The sequence below is a fragment of the Somniosus microcephalus genome, chromosome 1 (assembly GCF_052327205.1).
Source record: "Somniosus microcephalus isolate GS21.2 chromosome 1, FLI_Smic_1.0, whole genome shotgun sequence".
Classification (NCBI taxonomy): Eukaryota; Metazoa; Chordata; class Chondrichthyes; order Squaliformes; family Somniosidae; genus Somniosus; species Somniosus microcephalus.
In genome coordinates this window covers 327501786-327525298 of record NC_140987.1, presented here as the reverse complement: position 1 = coordinate 327525298, position 23513 = coordinate 327501786, and the positions used below count along the sequence as shown (strand labels likewise).

Here is a 23513-nt window from a genome sequence, read left to right as displayed (position 1 = left end):
ATTTTTTTATGGCATAGAAAGCCCTTTTTGCTTTCTCTTTCAGTTCATTCACAGCCAGTTTGAAGTTTCCCGCAGAACTGATTTTTAAGCCCAAGTATGTGTAGTTAGTGGTTTGTTCAATTTTGGTTGTTCCTATTGTGAAATTTATTTTGGGTCCCTGAGGTCTGGATCTTTGCTGGAATACAACGACTTTGGTTTTTTTGGGATTCCACCAACCCCATCCCCGCACCAACCCCCTCCCCTCACCAATCCCCTCCCCTCACCAAACCCCTCCCCTCACCAACCCCTCCCCACCAACCCTCTCCCCTCACCAACCCCCTCCCCCACCAATTCCCTCCCCCACCAACCCCTCCCCTCACCAACCCCTCCCCTCACCAACCCCCTCCCCCCACCAACCCCCTCCCCCACCAACCCCCTCCCCTCACCAACCCCCTCCCCCCACCAACTCTCTCCCCTCACCAAACCCCTCCCCCCACCAATTCCCTCCCCCACCAACCGCCTCCCCTCACCAACCCCCTCCCCCCACCAACCCCCTCCCCTCACCAACCCCCTCCCCCCACCAACCCCCTCCCCTCACCAACCCCCTCCCCTCACCAACCCCCTCCCCCACCAAACCTCTCCCCCCACCAACCCCCTCCGCTCAGCAACCCCCTCCCCCCACCAACCCCCACCCCTCACCAACCCCCTCCCCTCACCAACCCCCTCCCCTCACCAACCCCCTCCCACCACCAACCCCCTCCCCTCACCAACCTCCTCCCCTCACCATAACCCCCTCCCCCCACCAACCCCCTCCCCTCACCAACCCCCTCCCCTCACCAACCCCTCCCCCACCAACCCCTCCCCCACCAACCCCCTCCCCCCACCAACACCCTCCCCTCACCAACCCCCTCCCCCCATCAACCCCCAACCCCCACCAACCCCCTCCCCTCACCAAACCCCTCCCCCCACCAACCCCCTCCCCCCACCAACCCCCTCCCCTCACCAACCCCCTCCCCTCACCAACCCCCTCCCCCACCAAACCTCTCCCCCCACCAACCCCCTCCGCTCAGCAACCCCCTCCCCCCACCAACCCCACCCCTCACCAACCCCCTCCCCTCACCAACCCCCTCCCCTCACCAACCCCCTCCCCCCACCAACCCCCTCCCCTCACCAACCTCCTCCCCTCACCATAACCCCCTCCCCCCACCAACCCCCTCCCCTCACCAACCCCCTCCCCCACCAACCCGCTCCCCCCACCAACACCCTCCCCTCACCAACCCCCTCCCCCCATCAACCCCCAACCCCCACCAACCCCCTCCCCTCACCAACCCCTCCCCCCACCAACCCCCTCCCCCACCAACACCCTCCCCTCACCAACCCCCTCCCCCCATCAACCCCAACCCCCACCAACCCCCTCCCCCCACCAACCCCTCCCCCCACCAACCCCCTCCCCCACCAACCCCCTGCCCCCACCAACCCCCTCCCCCCACCAACACCCTCCCCTCACCAACCCCCTCCCCCCACCAACCCCCTCCCCCCACCAACCCCCTCCCCTCACCAACCCCCTCCCCTCACCAACCCTCTCCCCCCACCAACCCCCTCCCCGACCAACCCCCTCCACCCACCAACCCCCTCCCCTCACCAACCCCCTCCCCTCACCAACCCCCTCCCCCCACCAACCCCCACCCCCACCAACCCCCTCCCCTCACCAACCCCCTCCCCTCACCAACCCCCTCCCCTCACCAACCCCATCCCCGCACCAACCCCCTCCTCTCACCAACCCCCTCCCCCCACCAACCCCCTCCCCCCACCAAACCCCTCCCCCCACCAACCCCCTCCCCTCACCAACCATCTCCCCTCACCAACCCTCTCCCCCCACCAACCCCCGCCCCCACCAACCCCCTCCCCCCCACCAAACCCCTCCCCCCACCAACCCCCTCCCCTCACCAACCCCCTCCCCTCACCAACCCCCTCCCCCCACCAACCCCCTCCCCCCACCATCCCCCTCCCCTCACCAACACCCTCCCCTCACCAACCCCCTCCCCCACCAACCCCCTCCCCCCACCAACCCCCTCCCCTCACCAACCCCCTCCCCCCACCAACCCCCTCCCCTCACTATCCCCCTCCCCTCACTATCCCCCTCCCCTCACCATCCCCCTCCCCTCACCAACCCCCTCCCCCCACCATCCCCCTCCCCCCACCAACCCCCTCCCCTCACCAACCCCCTCCCCCCCACCATCCCCCTCACCAACCCCCTCCCCTCACCAACCCCCTCCCCCCACCATCCCCCTCACCAACCCCCTCCCCCCACCATCCCCCTCCCCCCACCAACCCCCTCCCCTCACCAACCCCCTCCCCTCACCATCCCCCTCCCCTCACCATCCCCCTCCCCTCACCATAACCCGACTCTTTTGCCTTCCTGCTGTCAGAAAATAAACAAGCAGCCGAGCAGCCTGTCCCTGACGTCATCGAAGAGAGGAGGAAGATGACACCGCGTCACTGCATCTGTCACTCGCAGGCACCAGCTCACAAAACTGGCACTATGCCTAATTTAGAGATTAGTGTAGAAGGGGGATCTGCACAGGGTGAGGCACCGGGCGCGAGTGGGCTCCAGCAAGGTCAAGAGGAATGTGTAGCTCGGGGGCCAGATCTATGGAGGGTGAGTTCGCGCACGAGTTCTGCTGCACAAGTCTCAGATGAGGACCTCAATGGGGCGGTGTGGCAGAGCCACCAAGGGACTCTTATATGTATGTACATAATTGCCTTTAACAGAGTGAATCGGTACCTGTATTTGTTTGCTGTATGTAAATAACGCGGTCCCTTTAAGATGTAGACCGAATGTGATGACATCATCACGCAGGTCACGTGACGTTCCCAACGGCGGGAAACGTGATGACGTCATGACATCAGCGGGGAAGCTTCCAGAATCAGATCTCGTGGAGTCAGCCTTAAGCAAACACCTGTTGTTTAGTTCTCTTGCATTTTAACTGTTACTTCCACCAGTTTGTATTAAACATCGCTTAATTACTAGAGTTGCCTGGTCTCAGTACTTCAGATAGGAACTTGGCAATTCCTACAGTGGTCTTCAGAAGAAGGGTGACGGGCATGCACACTGAATTGATGGGTGCAATGGCAAGTTTGCCGGAGAGCATCTCCGCAATGTCAAAGAGCGTGGAGGAGTCGGCCTCCAACATTGCACGGGGTTCTGCGCAGAGCTTGGAGCCTAGAAATGATTGTACACTCCCAAAGAGACAGTGTCGACCCAGACGTGATGGTACACATGATCGGCAATGTCGCAGCTTCCACTGCAGCACACGTGGAAGCAACCCAAAGTCTTAGTGCTGCAGCGGAAGCTCAGACTGCTCTCATGCAGTCTCAGCTTGAAGTCACCCAAGCTATGAATGCTGCCATCCTGGCTGGGTCTACCACCATCATCCAGGGCTTTCACGGTGTCGCAGCAGGCCAGCAATCTGTGCTCCAACAGATTGCTAGGAATGCTGAGGCACCTCCCTGAGGGAGTGGCAGTGGGTATGTGGAGCAGCACCCTGCTATCCTCTCTCCGGATGACAGTATTCCTGTTCCCAGCTCTGCCATCTGCTATTGCCCTTGTTGCTTCCTGTCAGTCAGCCGGCCCAGAATGCTGTCGCCCATGCTGACGTGGTGCAGTCTACAGCCGGGCCTTCTAGGGCCACAGCTGCTCGAGGTTGTCCTACAAGGCCATCTGAAATCATGCACACAGAAACTCGGCAGCCTTGCACCAGCCATGTTGCAGCCACTGGAGGAGCACTTCGAAGGAGCACTAGATTAGGAAAAGGTACATGAATGGTAGCACAGCGGTTAAGTTGCTAGTAATCCAGAGTCCTGGACTAATGATCCAGGGACATGAGTTCAAATCCCACCATGGCAGCCGGGGAATTTTAATTCAGTTAATTAAATAAATCTGGAATAAAAAGCTAGTATCAGTAATGGGGACTGTGAAACAACTGGATTGTCATAAAAGCCCATCTGGTTCACTACTGTACTTTAGGGAAGGAAATCTGCCGTCCTTACCTGGTCTGACCTATATGTGGCAGCAATGTGGTTGACTCTTAACTTCCCTAGCAAGCCACTCAGTTGTAACAAACCACTTCGAGGACAATGATAAGAATAAAACCGGACGGACCACCTGGCATGGACTTCGGCACCAGCTTCGGACACAACAACGGCACACCCAACCCAGTCAACCCTGCAAAGTCCTCCTCACCAACATCTGGGGACTTGTGCCAAAATTGGGAGAGCTGTCCCACAGACTAGTCAAGCAACAGCCACTATATAGTCATATTCACAGAATCATACCTTTCAGCCAATGTCCCAGATTTCTCCACTACCATCGCTGGGTATGTCCTGTCCCACCGGCAGGACAGACCCACCAGGGGTGGTGGCACAGTGGTATACAGTCGGGAGGGAGTGGCCCTGGGAGTCATCAACATTGACTCCGGACCCCATGAAGTCTCATGGCTTCAGGTCAAGCATGGGCAAGTAAACTTGCTGATTATCACCTACCGCCCTCTCTTAGCTGATGAATCAGTACTCCGCCATGTTGAACACCACCTGGAAGAAGCCCTGAAGGTAGCAAGGGCACAGAATGTACTCTGGGTGGAGGATCTCAATGCCCATCACCAAGAGTGGCTCGGTAGCACCACTACTGACCGAGCTGGCCGAGTCTTGAACGACATAGCTGCCAGACTGGGCCTGTGGCAGGTGGCGAGAGAACCAACACAAGGGAAAAATCTACTTGACCTCGTCCTCACCAATCTACCTGTCACATATGCATCGGTCCATGACAGCATTAGTAGCAGTGACCACCGCAGAGTCCTTGTGGAGATGAAGTCCCATCTTCACACTAAGGACAACCTCCATTGAGTTGTGTGGCACTACCACCGTGCTAAATGGGATAGATTCAGAACAGATCTAGCAGCTTAAAACTAAGCATTCATGAGGCGCTGTGTGCCATCAGTAGCAGCAGAATTGTATTCCACCACAATCTGTAAACTCCTGGCTCGGCATATCCCTCACTCTACCATTACCATCAAGCCATGGGACCAACCCTGGTTCAATCAGGAGTGCATAAGAACATAAGAATTAGGAGCAGGAGTAGGCCATTTGGCCCCTCAGCCTGCTCCGCCATTCAATAAGATCATGGCTGATCTTCTACCTCTCAAGTCCACTTTCCTGTATTATCCCCATATCCGTTGATTCCCTAAATATCCAAAAATCTACCAATCTCTGTCTTGAATATATTCAACGACTGAGCCTCCACGGCCTTCTGGGTTAGAGAATTCCAAAGATTCACCTCCCTCCAAGTGAAGAAATTTCTCCTCATCTCAGTCCTAAATGGCCGACCCCTTATTCTGAGACTGTGGCCCCTGGTTCTAGACTCCCCAGCCAGGGGAAACATCCTCCCTGCATCTACCCTGTCAAGCCCTGTAAGAATTTTGTATGTTTCAATGAGATCACCTCTCATTCTTCTAAATTCTAGAGAATATAGGCCCAGTATACTCAATCTTTCCTCATAGGACAATCCTCCCATCCCAGGAATTAGTCTGGTGAACCTAGGTTGCACTCCCTCTATGGCAAGAATACGTTTCCTTAAATAAGGAGAACAAAACTGTACACAATACTCCAGCATGCCAGGAGCAGCACCAGGTGTATCTAAAAATGAGCTGCCAACCTGGGGAAGCTGCAACACAGGACTACATGCATGCTAAAAAGTGGAAGCAGCATGCTATAGACAGAGCTAAACAATCCCACAATCAACGGATCAGATCAAAGCTCTGCAGTCCTGCAACATCCAATCGTGAACGGTGGTGGACCATTAAACAACTAACGGGAGGAGGAGGCTCCATGAATATCCCCATCCTCAATGATGGCAGTGCCCAGCATGCAAGTGCAAAAGACAAGGCTGAAGCGTTTGCAACCATCTTCAGCCAGAAGTGCCGAGTGGATGATCCATATCGGCCTCCTCCTGAGGTCCCCCATATCACAGAAGCCAGTCTTCAGCCAATTCAATTCACTCCACGTGATATCAAGAAACGGCTGAGCACACTGGGTACAGCAAAGGGCCCCGACAACATCCCGGCTGTCGTGCTGAAGACTTGTGCTCCGGAATTAGCTATGCCTCTAGCCAAGCTGTTCAAGTACAGCTACAACACTGGCATTTACCTGACAATGTAGAAAACTGCCCAGGTATGTCCTGTCCACAAAAAGCAGGACAAATCCAATCTGGCCAATTACAGCCCCATCAGTCTACTCTCAATCATCAGCAAAGTGATGGAAGGTGTCATCAACAGTGCTATCAAGTGGCACTTACTCACCAATAACCTGCTCACTGATGCTCAGTTTGAGTTCTGCCAAGACCACTCAGCTCTAAACCTCATTATAGCCTTGGTCCAAACATGAAAAAAAGCTAAATTCCAGAAATGAGGTGAGAGTCACTGCCCTTGACATCAAGACAGCATTTGACCAAGTGTGGCTTCAAGGAGCCCTGTAAAATTGAAGTCAATGGGAATCAGGGGGAAAACTCTCCATTGACTGGAGCCATACCTAGCACAAAGGGAGATGGTTGTGGTGGTTGAAGGTCAATCATCACAGCCCCAGGACATTGCTGCAGGAGTTCCTCAGGGCAGTGTCCTAGGACTTACCGTCTTCACTGCTTCATTAATGAGCTTCCCTCCATCATAAGGTCAGAAGTGGGGATATTCTTCCCTTGCAGCGCGTTCCTATGCAGAGCTAGACAGGTAGCTAACAACTTGATATCTTCCCATAAAAATCACAAGGCTTGACTTTTCTTGTAAACTTTACTGAAAGATTCTTATTGTGAAACTGAAATACAATACAGAAATGGAAGCACACATTAGTATACAAGCACATAACTGATATCCATACACAAATTTAGGTATGCCTGAGCAACACAGTACATTTGGCATGTAACTTACCAAACACGTGGAAACACAGCTTACTGTGAATATACATTTAGCAAACTGGAAGGCATTCTCTTTAAATTAGCCCTGTACATAGTGCATCAAAATACAGCTACAAGTTAATCAGCTAGACAGAGAGTGAGCACTTCACGGCTAGCTGTGTAAGTTTGCTTACCAAGAAAAGTTACAAACTAAACATTTTCTGCAAAATATAGTGTACATTAATCATCTATAACATTCTCAAGTACTTACAGACAAATAGTGTCCAAGGCTGAAGCGTGGCAACAATATAACTTCCCAGACCATGTGTGGCTACAGGTCTGTGATATACAGTAGTTTACTTTACTGCACTTTACTGTGCTTTACTGCACTTTACTGCGCTTTTACTGCAGTTGCTAGGTACCAAATATCCACTAGGTGGCGGCACACCATGGGATTCGACCCAAATTACTCAAACCCCTGAATTAACTGGAAAACTAACATAAATTCCTAAAGAAAGGCAGCACACTCCCCGCTTGGTACAATTCCATTGTACCACTACAGATACAAAATAAACCTAAAGAAAACATCCTTTGGCTGCAAACATACTCAGAATCCTTTCTCTAGGTTTCTTCAGAAAGGAGGACTACGATCTCTGAGACTGGCCTCAGAAACACTTTGACAGTACCCTCCTTGACAATCTTCACCTCCACCTTGCGGACCCTCTTGTCCCTGCTCGGCAGAGTTTTGACAACCAGTCCCACTGGCCATTCATTTCTGTGTGCTTGGCTGTCTTTCAGCAAGACAACATCTCCCACTTTGACATTTGGCTTGTCTTCTGTCCATTTCCTACGGCTCTGTAGGGTAGACAAATACTCTCCTCTCCATCTCTTCCAAAAAGTGTCTGCAAGACACTGGACTTGCTTCCACTGCTTCCCGTGCAGCTCAGCCATGTCGAAGTTTCCAGAGGGGGCTGAAACAGCACTCATCTTTTGAGTCAGGAGCATCGCTGGGGTGAGGACTGCAGGCATGTCTGGGTCGGTGGACACCGGCACCAGGGTTCTCCTGAGTGAGCAGAGGCGCTTCATAGCTTGTTCCCTGTTACTCGGAAGACAGCGTCTAGGAGAGTGAAATGGTAAGGGTGCCACCCAGCTGTGTCCATCGTCCTGGTAAACCTCCTCATCCATGATGGTCAGGAAAGCTTTGTCGTCCATGGATAGTGCTGGCTTGTCATCACCCTTGGACCTTTCAAACACTGAGCATCCTAGGCTGTCTGTGCTCACAGTGAGGCCTGCCTCTTCCTCACAGGCAGAGGAGGTTGACCTATGATGCTGCGTCATGCCATCGTAGTCTTCCTTTACCTGGATCCTGTTTGGGCATGGGCTGAGAAAGGATGTGCGACCATTGTGCAACACGTTTGCTTTATAGACGTTGACATCAGCTGGTTTGTGGACTGTTCCCAGGCAAACTCCACCCATGAGGACCCATCCCAGGTCAAGCCGCTGCGCATAAGGAGCATTGTGGGGCCCGTTGATTTGCTCACGCACCTTGTGCACCCTTAAGATGTCTCTTCCCAAGAGCAGGAGGATTGGAGCGTCCGGGTCCACAACTGGAATCTTGTTGGCAACTGGCTGTAGGTGGGGCTGATGGCGTGCGACCTCTGGGGAGGGAATTTCCGTCCTATCATCTGGCATCATGTCACACTCAATTAAGGTGGGGAGGGGAAGCTGTAGTTTCCCATCCATGGACTCGATCATGAAGTTGCCAACTCTCCTACCCGTAGTCTCTGTTGTCCCTGAACAGGTTTTTAGCGTGTACGGAGCTGCGCTGGCCTTGACTTCAAAGAGATTGAAGAATTCTGTCTTCGCTAGAGACTTGTTACTTTGCTCATCAAGCACTGCGTACATCTTGATTGCCTTCTCCTTTCTCCCTGCAGGATATGCTTTAACCAAGCAGATTTTGGAGCATGAGCGTGGGCTGCTTGCATTTCCACAAACCTCTGTACACTTGGAGGTGACTGAAGAAGATGCGCTTTCGCTTTGCTCCCCGCTATCCTCTTTGTCAACCGCAGCACTCTCGGTGGTCGAAGGAGGAGGACCTGGATGCAGGGCTGCGATGTGTTTTTCACTGTTGCACTCGAAGCACTTGATTGTCGCCTTGCAGTCTTTTGCCATGTGCATAGTCGACCCATAACACCTGAAGCAGATGCGATTCTCTTTCAGGTATGATTTGCGCTCATCAATAGGCTTGCCTCTAAAGCTTCGACACTTTTTGAGTGGGTGGGGCTTCTTGTGTATTGGACACTGACGATCTGGATCATCCACTTTATTCCCAGCAGAACTGGATTGGTTGACTGAGGGTTCGGCTGGAACATCTGTTTTGTGCACGCTCACAGAGGCTTTGTTGCTGTACTTTGTGGGTTTCTCTGTTCTTGAAGGAGCGTAACTGCTGGAGGTGGAGAAAGTGAAACTTGGATCATTCCTCACCTTTGCCTGTTGTTGGACGAACCTGGAGAAGAGAGAGAAGGGGGGAAATGCCACTCCATAGTCTCCTTGTACTTGGATCCCTTAGCTATCCATTTCTCTTGAAGGTTGTAGGGGAGCTTTTCCACTATTGGGTTTACCCCACGAGCTGTATCCAAATACGAGATGCCCGTCAGGTAACCTTCTCCCTTAGCACACTCCAGTTCGAGGAGAATGTCACCCAGTTCTCGAAGCTCGACATTATCTTTGTTGGTTAGCTTCGGAAAGTCCTCAATCTTCTTAAGCAGTGCGCGTTCAATGACTTCTGGTGTCCCATAACAGTCTTTGAGACATTGCCAAACCAGGTTGAGGCCTGCTGTGGGATTGCAGACGTGCGCTGAGCGAATTCTCTTCGCCTGTTCTGACGACTCAGCTCCGAGCCACTTTGTCATCAAATCTAGTTCTTCTCTGGCTGACAGATTCAAGTCCTTGGTGGTACTCAGGAAGGACGCTTTCCATGACCAATAATTTTCAGGATGGTCATCAAATTCTAGAAGACCTGAACTTAACAATTCTCGGCGGATGAGGTACCTAGCGAGGTCTTGTGCACCTTGTGGCTCGGGTGAGGACTGCTTGGCTGGATTGGCCGAGTGCTGTGGAGGTCTCTGCAGGTAAGCCTTACTTGTTTCTTCTCTTTTAAGCTCAGTGTCTCCGAAAACAGGCTGTTTGTTACTGTGGTGAGTAGCTGGTTCTGCGTCGAGATACCTGGATGTTTCCTTGAAGAACAATTTGGAGTGTTGTTGGACATACTCACTTGTATGTTGCACTGGACTGAGGGGCTGTTCTAGAACATATGATCATGGCTGTGCTCCCCGCCTTCATTCTCCTCACCTTCTTCATAAGCTGCAGCTTCAGCTTCAGCGGCAGCGGCAACTCTCTGGCTTTGGAGAATGTGGAGACTGGCGTCGAGGTCAGCTCTCTGCTTCATCACACTAGCTTCTTTTTCAGCGAAGGACAATTGAGCCTGGGCAGCTTTTGCCTTGGCACGTGCTTTGGCGGCTGCAGAAGCTGTCGATGACGACGGTCTGCTGGACCGCCGAGATGATCTAGAGGATGCCTTAGAGGACTGTGACTTGGCATCATTTGCTCGGAGAGGCTCATGCTTCTCGGTTGGCTGGTCGACGTCCTCTATGGTATATTGTCTTCCTGAGCGTAGACTCATGGTAGCTGAGAGGTATCTTCTTGTGCTTGAGCTCGCTGTGCTGTTGTCTTTTCACTATTCTGCCCTTGCAGCGCGTTCCTATGCAGAGCTAGACAGGTAGCTAACAACTTGATATCTTCCCATAAAAATCACAAGGCTTGACTTTTCTTGTAAACTTTACTGAAAGATTCTTATCGTGAAACTGAAATACAATACAGAAATGGAAGCACACATTAGTATACAAGCACATAACTGATATGTATACACAAATTTAGGTACGCCTGAGCAACACAGTACATTTGGTATGTAACTTACCAAACACGTGGAAACACAGCTTACTGTGAATATACATTTAGCAAACTGGAAGGCATTCTCTTTAAATTAGCCCTGTACATAGTGCATCAAAATACAGCTACAAGTTAACCAGCTAGACAGAGAGCGAGCACTTCACAGCTAGCTGTGTAAGTTTGCTTACCAAGAAAAGTTACAAACTAAACATTTTCTGCAAAATATAGTGTACACTAATCATCTATAACATTCTCAAGTACTTACAGACAAATAGTGTCCAAGGCTGAAGCGTGGCAACAATATAACTTCCCAGACCATGTGTGGCTACAGGTCTGTGATATACAGTAGTTTACTTTACTGCACTTTACTGTGCTTTACTGCACTTTACTGCACTTTTACTGCAGTTGCTAGGTACCAAATATCCACTAGGTGGCGGCACACCATGGGATTCGACCCAAATTACTCAAACCCCTGAATTAACTGGAAAACTAACATAAATTCCTAAAGAAAGGCAGCACACTCCCCGCTTGGTACAATTCCATTGTACCACTACAGATACAAAATAAACCTAAAGAAAACATCCTTTGGCTGCAAACATACTCAGAATCCTTTCTCTAGGTTTCTTCAGAAAGGAGGACTACGATCTCTGAGACTGGCCTCAGAAACACTTTGACAGTACCCTCCTTGACAATCTTCACCTCCACCTTGCGGACCCTCTTGTCCCTGCTCGGCAGAGTTTTGACAACCAGTCCCACTGGCCATTCATTTCTGTGTGCTTGGCTGTCTTTCAGCAAGACAACATCTCCCACTTTGACATTTGGCTTGTCTTCTGTCCATTTCCTACGGCTCTGTAGGGTAGACAAATACTCTCCTCTCCATCTCTTCCAAAAAGTGTCTGCAAGACACTGGACTTGCTTCCACTGCTTCCCGTGCAGCTCAGCCATGTCGAAGTTTCCAGAGGGGGCTGAAACAGCACTCATCTTTTGAGTCAGGAGCATCGCTGGGGTGAGGACTGCAGGCATGTCTGGGTCGGTGGACACCGGCACCAGGGTTCTCCTGAGTGAGCAGAGGCGCTTCATAGCTTGTTCCCTGTTACTCGGAAGACAGCGTCTAGGAGAGTGAAATGGTAAGGGTGCCACCCAGCTGTGTCCATCGTCCTGGTAAACCTCCTCATCCATGATGGTCAGGAAAGCTTTGTCGTCCATGGATAGTGCTGGCTTGTCATCACCCTTGGACCTTTCAAACACTGAGCATCCTAGGCTGTCTGTGCTCACAGTGAGGCCTGCCTCTTCCTCACAGGCAGAGGAGGTTGACCTATGATGCTGCGTCATGCCATCGTAGTCTTCCTTTACCTGGATCCTGTTTGGGCATGGGCTGAGAAAGGATGTGCGACCATTGTGCAACACGTTTGCTTTATAGACGTTGACATCAGCTGGTTTGTGGACTGTTCCCAGGCAAACTCCACCCATGAGGACCCATCCCAGGTCAAGCCGCTGCGCATAAGGAGCATTGTGGGGCCCGTTGATTTGCTCACGCACCTTGTGCACCCTTAAGATGTCTCTTCCCAAGAGCAGGAGGATTGGAGCGTCCGGGTCCACAACTGGAATCTTGTTGGCAACTGGCTGTAGGTGGGGCTGATGGCGTGCGACCTCTGGGGAGGGAATTTCCGTCCTATCATCTGGCATCATGTCACACTCAATTAAGGTGGGGAGGGGAAGCTGTAGTTTCCCATCCATGGACTCGATCATGAAGTTGCCAACTCTCCTACCCGTAGTCTCTGTTGTCCCTGAACAGGTTTTTAGCGTGTACGGAGCTGCGCTGGCCTTGACTTCAAAGAGATTGAAGAATTCTGTCTTCGCTAGAGACTTGTTACTTTGCTCATCAAGCACTGCGTACATCTTGATTGCCTTCTCCTTTCTCCCTGCAGGATATGCTTTAACCAAGCAGATTTTGGAGCATGAGCGTGGGCTGCTTGCATTTCCACAAACCTCTGTACACTTGGAGGTGACTGAAGAAGATGCGCTTTCGCTTTGCTCCCCGCTATCCTCTTTGTCAACCGCAGCACTCTCGGTGGTCGAAGGAGGAGGACCTGGATGCAGGGCTGCGATGTGTTTTTCACTGTTGCACTCGAAGCACTTGATTGTCGCCTTGCAGTCTTTTGCCATGTGCATAGTCGACCCATAACACCTGAAGCAGATGCGATTCTCTTTCAGGTATGATTTGCGCTCATCAATAGGCTTGCCTCTAAAGCTTCGACACTTTTTGAGTGGGTGGGGCTTCTTGTGTATTGGACACTGACGATCTGGATCATCCACTTTATTCCCAGCAGAACTGGATTGGTTGACTGAGGGTTCGGCTGGAACATCTGTTTTGTGCACGCTCACAGAGGCTTTGTTGCTGTACTTTGTGGGTTTCTCTGTTCTTGAAGGAGCGTAACTGCTGGAGGTGGAGAAAGTGAAACTTGGATCATTCCTCACCTTTGCCTGTTGTTGGACGAACCTGGAGAAGAGAGAGAAGGGGGGAAATGCCACTCCATAGTCTCCTTGTACTTGGATCCCTTAGCTATCCATTTCTCTTGAAGGTTGTAGGGGAGCTTTTCCACTATTGGGTTTACCCCACGAGCTGTATCCAAATACGAGATGCCCGTCAGGTAACCTTCTCCCTTAGCACACTCCAGTTCGAGGAGAATGTCACCCAGTTCTCGAAGCTCGACATTATCTTTGTTGGTTAGCTTCGGAAAGTCCTCAATCTTCTTAAGCAGTGCGCGTTCAATGACTTCTGGTGTCCCATAACAGTCTTTGAGACATTGCCAAACCAGGTTGAGGCCTGCTGTGGGATTGCAGACGTGCGCTGAGCGAATTCTCTTCGCCTGTTCTGACGACTCAGCTCCGAGCCACTTTGTCATCAAATCTAGTTCTTCTCTGGCTGACAGATTCAAGTCCTTGGTGGTACTCAGGAAGGACGCTTTCCATGACCAATAATTTTCAGGATGGTCATCAAATTCTAGAAGACCTGAACTTAACAATTCTCGGCGGATGAGGTACCTAGCGAGGTCTTGTGCACCTTGTGGCTCGGGTGAGGACTGCTTGGCTGGATTGGCCGAGTGCTGTGGAGGTCTCTGCAGGTAAGCCTTACTTGTTTCTTCTCTTTTAAGCTCAGTGTCTCCGAAAACAGGCTGTTTGTTACTGTGGTGAGTAGTTGGTTCTGCGTCGAGATACCTGGATGTTTCCTTGAAGAACAATTTGGAGTGTTGTTGGACATACTCACTTGTATGTTGCACTGGACTGAGGGGCTGTTCTAGAACATATGATCATGGCTGTGCTCCCCGCCTTCATTCTCCTCACCTTCTTCATAAGCTGCAGCTTCAGCTTCAGCGGCAGCGGCAACTCTCTGGCTTTGGAGAATGTGGAGACTGGCGTCGAGGTCAGCTCTCTGCTTCATCACACTAGCTTCTTTTTCAGCGAAGGACAATTGAGCCTGGGCAGCTTTTGCCTTGGCACGTGCTTTGGCGGCTGCAGAAGCTGTCGATGACGACGGTCTGCTGGACCGCCGAGATGATCTAGAGGATGCCTTAGAGGACTGTGACTTGGCATCATTTGCTCGGAGAGGCTCATGCTTCTCGGTTGGCTGGTCGACGTCCTCTATGGTATATTGTCTTCCTGAGCGTAGACTCATGGTAGCTGAGAGGTATCTTCTTGTGCTTGAGCTCGCTGTGCTGTTGTCTTTTCACTATTCTGCCCTTGCAGTGCGTTCCTATGCAGAGCTAGACAGGTAGCTAACAACTTGATATCTTCCCATAAAAATCACAAGGCTTGACTTTTCTTGTAAACTTTACTGAAAGATTCTTATCGTGAAACTGAAATACAATACAGAAATGGAAGCACACATTAGTATACAAGCACATAACTGATATGTATACACAAATTTAGGTACGCCTGAGCAACACAGTACATTTGGTATGTAACTTACCAAACACGTGGAAACACAGCTTACTGTGAATATACATTTAGCAAACTGGAAGGCATTCTCTTTAAATTAGCCCTGTACATAGTGCATCAAAATACAGCTACAAGTTAACCAGCTAGACAGAGAGCGAGCACTTCACAGCTAGCTGTGTAAGTTTGCTTACCAAGAAAAGTTACAAACTAAACATTTTCTGCAAAATATAGTGTACACTAATCATCTATAACATTCTCAAGTACTTACAGACAAATAGTGTCCAAGGCTGAAGCGTGGCAACAATATAACTTCCCAGACCATGTGTGGCTACAGGTCTGTGATATACAGTAGTTTACTTTACTGCACTTTACTGTGCTTTACTGCACTTTACTGCACTTTTACTGCAGTTGCTAGGTACCAAATATCCACTAGGTGGCGGCACACCATGGGATTCGACCCAAATTACTCAAACCCCTGAATTAACTGGAAAACTAACATAAATTCCTAAAGAAAGGCAGCACAGGGGATGTTCACTGATGATTCAATGTTCAGTTCCATTCACAACTCCTCAGATAATGAAGCAGTCTATGCTGCATGCAGCAAGACCTGGACAACATTCAGGCTTGGGCTGATAGGTGGCAAGTAACTTTCGTGCCACACAAGTGCCAGGCAATGACTATCTCCAACAAGCGAGAGTCTAACCACCGCACCTTGACATTCAACAGCATTACCATCGCCAAATCCCCACCATTAACATCCTGGGAGTCACCATTAACCAGAAACTTAACAGGGCCAGCCACATAAATACTGTGGCAACAAGAGCAGGTCAGAGGCTGGGTATTCTGCTGTGAGTGTCTCACCTCCTGACTCCTCAAAGCCTTTCCACTATCTACAAGGCACAAGTCAGGAGTGAGATGGAATACTCTCCACTTGCCTGGATGAGTGCAGCTCCAACAACACTCAAGAAGCTCAACACCATCCAGGATAAAGCAGCCCGTTTGATTGGCACCCCATCCATCACCTCAAACGTTTACTCCCTGCACCACTGGCACATCGTGGCTGCAGTGTGCACCAAATACAAGATGCACTGCAGCAACTCGCCAAGGATTCTTCAGCAGCACCTCCCAAACCCGCGACCTCTTTCACCTAGAAGGACAAGGGCAGCAGGTGCATGGGAACACCACCACCTCCAAGATCCCCTCAAAGTTACACACCATGCTGACTTGGAAATATATCGCCGATCCTTCATCATCGCTGGGTCAAAATCCTGGGACTCCCTCCCTAACAGCACTGTGGGAATACCTTCACCACACGGACTGCAGTGGTTCAAGAAGGCGGCTCATCACCACATTCTCAAGGGCAATTAGGGATGGGTAATAAATGCTGCCCTTGCCAGTGATGCCCACATCCCAAGAATGAATTTAAAAAAAACAACTGGCACTAAGGGATGGCACTTAGGTGATTAGCTAATATTTTTCATGTAAATATGTGTTAATTGATTTCTGATAAAATTATTAATGTTGTTTGGAATCTTTGTGGTGTCTCTCATTTCTGCTTTGTGCCCAGGAGGATGCTGTGAGATTCCGTGACACAGGGAAGGTAAGAATGGGATGTGGTGAGCAACAGGGATCTGGGGTTTCATTCATTGGAACCGGGGTCTGATGAGCCGTTCACAGACAGCCCATCCAGAAGGAGGATTGGCTGCCTGCCTCCTCCCACCCTCTTCTTCCTTGTCCTCGTCCTCCTCTCCTATGTCCTCCTCCTGACGTGGTGCCTGTGCCGATGATGTTCCATGGTGGAAGCATGGCTCTCATTATATAAGCGCTGGACACGAGTGTTGGGGTTGTGGAGGGGAGTCATGAGCCAAGTGGACAGCAGATAGCCCTTGTCTCCGAGCAGTCACCCTCGAGTTTGCTGTGGTGGCTGGAAGATTACTGGCACACCGGTCTGGCATAGGATGAAGGCATCATGACTGCTGCCAGGATAGCGGGCATTGACATTGAGGAATCACTGTGCCTGGTCACACTCCACCTGCACATTAAATGAGTGGTAGCTTTTGCAGTTATTGAAGATCTCAGGATAGTTATGCTGTGCCCGTAAAGCCACGTGTTTGCAGTCGATGGCACCTTGCACCATGGGGAAGCCCGATATCCTGGCAAAGCTACATGCGCGCTCGTCCTGCTTCTTTCTGCTCAGACAGTAGAAAACATAATTCCTTCTCCTGGCGTAAGGAGCCTTAGTGACCTCCCGGATGCAGCAATGGACACCAAACTGTGAGATGTTAACTATGTTTCCTGCTGCAGACTGGAAGGATCTACTGGCGAAGAAATTAAGGGCCAAGGTGACCTTGACTGCCACTGGGAGAGCCGTGTTCGCCCTGCTCTCAAGCTGCAGGTCTGGTTGCAGGAGGTGGCAGAGTTTTGTGGCCACCTCCTTGGTGAAGCGTAGCCTCCTAATATACTGCTCCTCGCTTAAGTGGAGGTAGAAGAAGTACTGTCGGAAAACACTAGGTGGGTATGACCTCTTGTTGAGAGCCCTCCTGGCCCTGTACACATGTTCCCGTCTTCCTCGCTGCCTCTGCTCCCTCTGCTGAAACTCCTGGCGAGCGAGGTCGTCTGCCAATGTTGTGAACAGAAGCCTTTAAAAATTTAGGAAGGCATTCTGCATTTTCAGCAACTGTCCCTGTTATCTTGTAACCTTACAAGAAGTTAATAAAACTGGTGGAGTTGCAGAAAGCAGCACAGAGCCAGTCAAACTGCATAAATCTGTCAGGTGCAAGTGATTGCTGATGATTCCTTTAAATACCCCTGCTGGAGCCTCCTTCCTGCTTCTCAATGCCTGCTCTGCTTGTCGTTATTAAGGCATGCCGGTAAGTGCAGCGGCGAAATCCAATGTCGCAGATCAGGCGTCAAGTGAGTGTTGCACACTCACTGACGTCACGATCTGCTTAATTTCAGTGATCGCTTCTATCGGCAGCGTTGTCGGCCATCTCAAAATGGCAGCCGCCACGAGACCTACCGCCAGCTGGTGGAAGAGCGGCCGCCACCATTTTCTTGCCCGATTATGACGGTAACGAGTGGTGTTAAACACCAGAATGTTTACCCTTTACAGTTTATGACAAGATCAACGTCACCTTACATAAAGCATCATGTTTTAATAATTCTTGCCACGCTTCCCTACATTGTAAAAATGACTATAGTTCAAATGTACTTCATTGGCTGTGAAGCGCTTTGGGACATCCCAAGGTTGTGAAAGGCGCTATCTAAATGCAAGTCTTTCTTTTTTGGATGCCTGTTGGTCAACTCTTATGCAATGGGAGCCGTGTTTTTCGCAACAAGACAGTCCATATCAAACACAAAATCAGCGTACTACATGGTGCGATGATATCTGGAGTGCACCTGTTGTAAATCATTTCTCTTTGATAGGCTCTTTGGCCCTCAAGTATCGCGGACCGTCACGCTGCGAAGATGAAGATGCGACCCTTGGTATTACTGGATTGGTCCACTGATCTGTGGGTTTCATGGAAAAATGGAGGGAAAAGTAGAATCAGAGACTCTTACAGCACAGGAGGAGGCCATTCAGCCCATCGTGCCTGTGCCGGCTCTGTGGTAGAGCTATCCAATTAGTCCCACTCCCCTACTCTTTCCCCATAGCTCTGTAATTTTTTTTCCTTTTAAAGTATTTATCTAATTCCCTTTTGAAAGTTATTACTGAATCCCTTTCAGGCAGTGCATTCCAGATCATAACAACTTGTTATGTAAAAAAAAATCCTCATCTCCCCTCTGGTTCTTTTGCCAATTATCTTCAATCTGTGTCCTCTGGTTACCGACCCTTCAGCCACTGGAAACAGTTTCTCCTTATTTACTCTATCAAAACCATTCATGATTTTGAACACCTCTAGCAAATCTCCTCTTAACTTTCTCTGCTCTAAGGAGAACAATCCCAGCTTCTGCAGTCGCTCCACGTAATTGAAGTCCCTCATCACTGATACCATTCTAGTAAATCGCCTCTGCACCCTCTCCAAGGCCTTGCCATCCTTACTAAAGTGTGGTGCCCAGAATTGGACAGCTGAGGCCTAACCAGTGTTTAATAAAGGTTTAGCATAGCATCCTTGCTTTTGTACTCTATTCCTCTATTTATAAAGCTCAGGATTGTGTATGTTTTTTTAACAGCAGTCTCAACTTGTCCTGTCACCTTCAAAGATTTCTGTTCTTAAACCCCTAGTTAGAACGCAATGCCCAAAATGCCAGTGCAAGTCCAGGATTAATCCCATAATCTCACAAAATAAAAGCAGGAGCAAGAGACGCTGATTATAAATGGTGTAATTTGATCCTGAGCACACTAGGAGAAGTCCCATAATCCCATATACCGTAATAAAAATGGAATTTGACTCAGCCACTGTAAAAAGGAGTGACCCGATCAGAGATCTGGTGAGGAGGTACCGTCAGCTGTTGTTAGCTGGGATTACATTCAAAGACATGGGTGGGGGAGGGGAGGATTTTAACCCCCCTACCTGGTGGAAACTGGGCGGAGGGGGGCAGTTACAATGGAGCGGGAGACTTACCCGCTGGCCTCCCACCTCGATCCTACCGAATGCAATTTTAAGCTAAGCTGGGCTGAGTGGCCTCCCTCGCCTGTGCTGGGCCCGTGTTGTGTTATTCATTCTGCAATGCTAGCTGCAATAGCTGCAATAATGTGGAAATCTGCAAACTTGCTGCAGAAGGGCACAGGTTACATCACGCTATGTGCTTGTACAGAATGAATTAGTTCTGCATCCTTATCCCATCACTAATAAAACAAGCGTTGAGGAAACTTTCCTCAGTGAGTGATGTGTAGCTGCAAAATGGTGAGATTGTAACAGCGCAAGGGGTGACCTCTGAGTGCTGCGTTTACTGCTCAGTCCACAGCTGGAACATGCTCACAGCATCATGCGTTGAATCCCTTCCAATTAGGATGTAGACAGGCCTTACATTTACAGTTTAATATGGAAAGCGCAGGGATTGAACATTGTTTATAGCAGTCAACCCACAAGAGAAACTCATGCTTACTCACTGGGGCTGTCAAGACTAAAAAATACTTGCAGATCTCCCGTGGCATTGCTTATGGTACGTCGAATGATGTGCGAGGAGCATTCGTAAAAAGGTGGATGAATTGGCTGCGCAAATAGAGATAAACGAATATGATTCAGTTGGGATTACGGAAATGTGGCTCAAGGATGGCCAAGGCTGGGAACTCAACATCCAGGGGTATTCGATATTCAGGACAGATAGGCAAAAAGGAAAGGGAGGTGGGGTAGCATTACTGGTTAAAGAAGGGATTAACACAATTGTAAGGAAGGATATTAGCTCTGATGATGTGGAATCTGTATGGGTAGAATTGAGAAATACCAAGGGGCAGAAAACATTAGTGGGAGTGGTATGTAGACCTCCAAACAGTAAGGCGGAGGTTGGGGATGGCATTAAAAGGGAAATTAAAGAAGCATGCAATAAGGGCACAGCAGTCATCATGGGTGACTTTAATCTACATATAGATTGGGATAACCAAATTAGTAACAATACTGTGGAGGAGGAATTCCTGGAGTGTTTACGGGATGGTTTCCTGGACCAATATGTCGAGGAACCAACCAGAGATCAGGCCATCTTAGACTGGGTATTATGTAACGAGAAAGGGTTAATTAGCAATCTTGTTGTACGAGACCCCTTGGGTCGGAGCAATCATAATATGATCGAATTCTTCATTAAGATGGAGAATGAAGTAGTTGACTCAGACTAGGGTCCTAAATTTAAATAAAGGAAACTACGATGGTCTGAGGCACGAGTTGGGTAGGATTGATTGGGGAATGTCACTCAAAGGGGTGACAGTGGATAGGCAATGGCAAACATTCAAAGACCGCATGGATGAACTACAGAAAACGTTCATCCCAGTTTGGCACAAAAATAAAACAAAAAATGTGACTGAACCGTGGCTAACAAGGGAAATTAGGAATAGCATAAGATCCAAGGAGAGGACATATAAATTGGCCAGAAAAAGCAATAATCCTGAGGATTGGGAGCAATTTAGGATTCAACAAAGGAGGACAAAGGGATTACTTAAGAAGGGGAAAATAGAATATGAGAATAAGCTTGCAGGGAACATAAAAACTGACTGTAAAAGCTTTCATAGATATGTGAAGAGAAAAAGATTGGTGAAGTCAAGCGTAGGTCCCTTGCAGTCAGAATCAGGGGAATTTATAATGGGGAACAAAGAAATGGCAGACCAACTAAATACATACTTTGGTTCTGTCTTCACAAAGGAGGACACAAATAACCTCCCAGAGATGCCGGGGAACATAGGGTCTGATGAAAGGGAGGAACTGAAAGAAATCAGTATTTGTAGGGAAATGGTGTTAGGGAAATTGATGGGATTGAAGGCCGATAAATCCCCAGGGCCTGATAATCTACATCCTAGGGTACTTAAGGAAGTGGCCCTAGAAATAGTAGATGCATTGCTGATCATCTTCCAACATTCGATGCAATCTGGAACAGTACCCATGGATTGGAGGGTAGCTATGTTACCCCACTATTCAAAAAGGTGGTAGAGAGAAAACAGGGAATTACAGACCAGTAAGCCTGACATCGGTAGTGGGGAAAATGCTAGAGTCCATTATAAAAGATGTAATAGCAGAGCACTTGAAAAACAGTGACAGGATCGGACAAAGTCAACATGGATTCACAAAAAGTAAATCGTGCTTGACTAATCTACTGGAATTTTTTGAGGAAGTAACTGGTAAAATAGATAAGGGAGAACCAGTGGATGTGGTGTATCTGGACTTTCAGAAGGCCTTCGATAAGGTCCCGCATAAGAGATTAGCATGTAAAGTTAAGGCACATGGGATTGGGGGCAAGGTATTAACTTGGATAGAGAACTGGTTGGCAGGCAGAAAGCAAAGAGTTGGAATAAACGGGTCGTTTTCCCAGTGGCAGGCAGTGACTAGTGGGGTACCGCAGGGATCGGTCCTTGGACCCCAGCAATTCACAATATATATTAATGATCTAGACGAGGGAACTAGATGTAATATCTTCAAATTTGCAGATGACACAAAGCTGGGTGGGTGTGTGTGCTGTGAGGACGATGTCTAGAAACTCCAGGATGATTTGGACACGTTGGGTGATTGGGCAGAAACATGGCAGATGCAATATAACGTGGATAAATGTGAGGTTGTCCACTTTGGTGGCAAAAACAGGAAGGCAGATTATTATCTAAATGGCAATAGATTGGGCGAAGGGGAAGTGCAACGAGACCTGGGTGCCCTTGTGCACCAGTCGCTGAAGGTAAGCATGCAGGTGCAGCAGGCGGTTAAGAAGGCAAATGGTATGTTGGCCTTCGTAGCGAGAGGGTTTGAGTACAGGGACAAGGATGTCTTGCTGCAGTTGTACAGGGCCTTGGTGAGACCACATCTTGAGTATTGTGTGCAGTTTTGGTCGCCTTATCTGAGGAAGGATGTTCTTGCCATGGAAGGAGTTCAGTGAAGAATCACCAGGCTGATACCTGGGATGGCAGGAATGATGTATGAGGAGAGATTGGGTTGATTGGGCTTGTACTCACTGGAGTTTAGAAGAATAAGAGGTGATCTCATTGAAACTTATAAAATTCTGACAGGACTGAACAGACTAGATGCAGGAAGGGTGTTCCCGATGGTCGGGGAGTCCAGAACCAGGGTACACAGTCTAAGGATAAAGGGTAGGCCACTTAGGACAGAAATGAGGAGGAATTTCTTCACCCAGAGAGTGGTAAACCTGTGGAACTCTCTACCACAGAAGGCGGTGGAGGCCATTTCATTAAATATATTCAAGAAGGAGTTGGATATATTTCTTAAGGCTAAAGGGATCAAGGGGTATGGGGAGAAAGCAGGGACAGGGTACTGAATTTGGATGATCAGCCATGATCGCATTGAATGGCGGAGCAGGCTCGAGGGGCCGAATGGCCTACTCCTGCTCCTATCTTCTATGTTTCTATGTGCTGTTGTTTTGCAATGGCAGGAACGTCATGCGATGGACAATGTACTATTCTGCTGCTAAACTGGAGCCACGTTTAACCTGAGCTGTCTCTCTCTCTCATGCAGGGGTGGGCAATTATTTGGGCTGGAGGGCCACTTAACAAGTTTTGTTGAGCCGTTGAGGGCCTCACATCAATGTTCACCCTAAGGTGCGTGGCCGCGCAGTCACACACTAATCGCGCGGTCCGGTGCAGGCCACTCACCAGCTCCTGCCGCTGGAAGAGAGACTGCGCAACAAATTTAAAGGGGTTGCGCACAGTGGTGAGAGCAAAGTGTTAAATTGGTAAATTTGAAATAGGCCAACTCAATTTGTCTGGAGTCCTTGTGCTCCGGGATCCACTCCCGTGTCTAAGATGGCGATGAGAACCCACCTGCTGTCATACCCTAGGTACCGGGAGAGGAAAGACGCAGCGCCAGTAAAAGAGTCATCGAGATCAGCAGCCGCGACTCGACTCAGACTAATGTGCAGTGCGAGCTCCGGCTCACGTTCTATGTCTGTCTCGTTCAGCGGACCCGTGGGCCGTATTTTGCCCATCACTGGGCTAGAAGCTCCCCCGCTCCTTACTGAGGAAACTCCCAGAAACGGCAGGGGCCCGATGTAACCGGGTCTGTGCCAGAGTTACACCGGGAGACTGGTGGTAACCCAGCAAAATGCAGACAACACCTTTCAC

General features: G+C 49.7%; 1 protein-coding gene across 2 annotated transcripts in view; it reads right to left on the bottom strand.

Moving 5' to 3' along the window:
- LOC147124899 (muscleblind-like protein 3) overlaps window positions 1-23513 on the bottom strand; it is an 834930-nt gene that overhangs the window by 780140 nt on the left and 31277 nt on the right. Inside the window, exon 1 of one of the 2 annotated variants that reach the window (XR_015079204.1) lies at window positions 6660-16204. The exons of the other annotated variant lie outside the window; for it this stretch is intronic. The gene's annotated coding sequence lies outside the window, so the exon portion shown is untranslated. Of the gene's footprint in view, window positions 1-6659; window positions 16205-23513 lie in introns of those variants that run through there. 2 annotated transcript variants of the gene reach the window in all.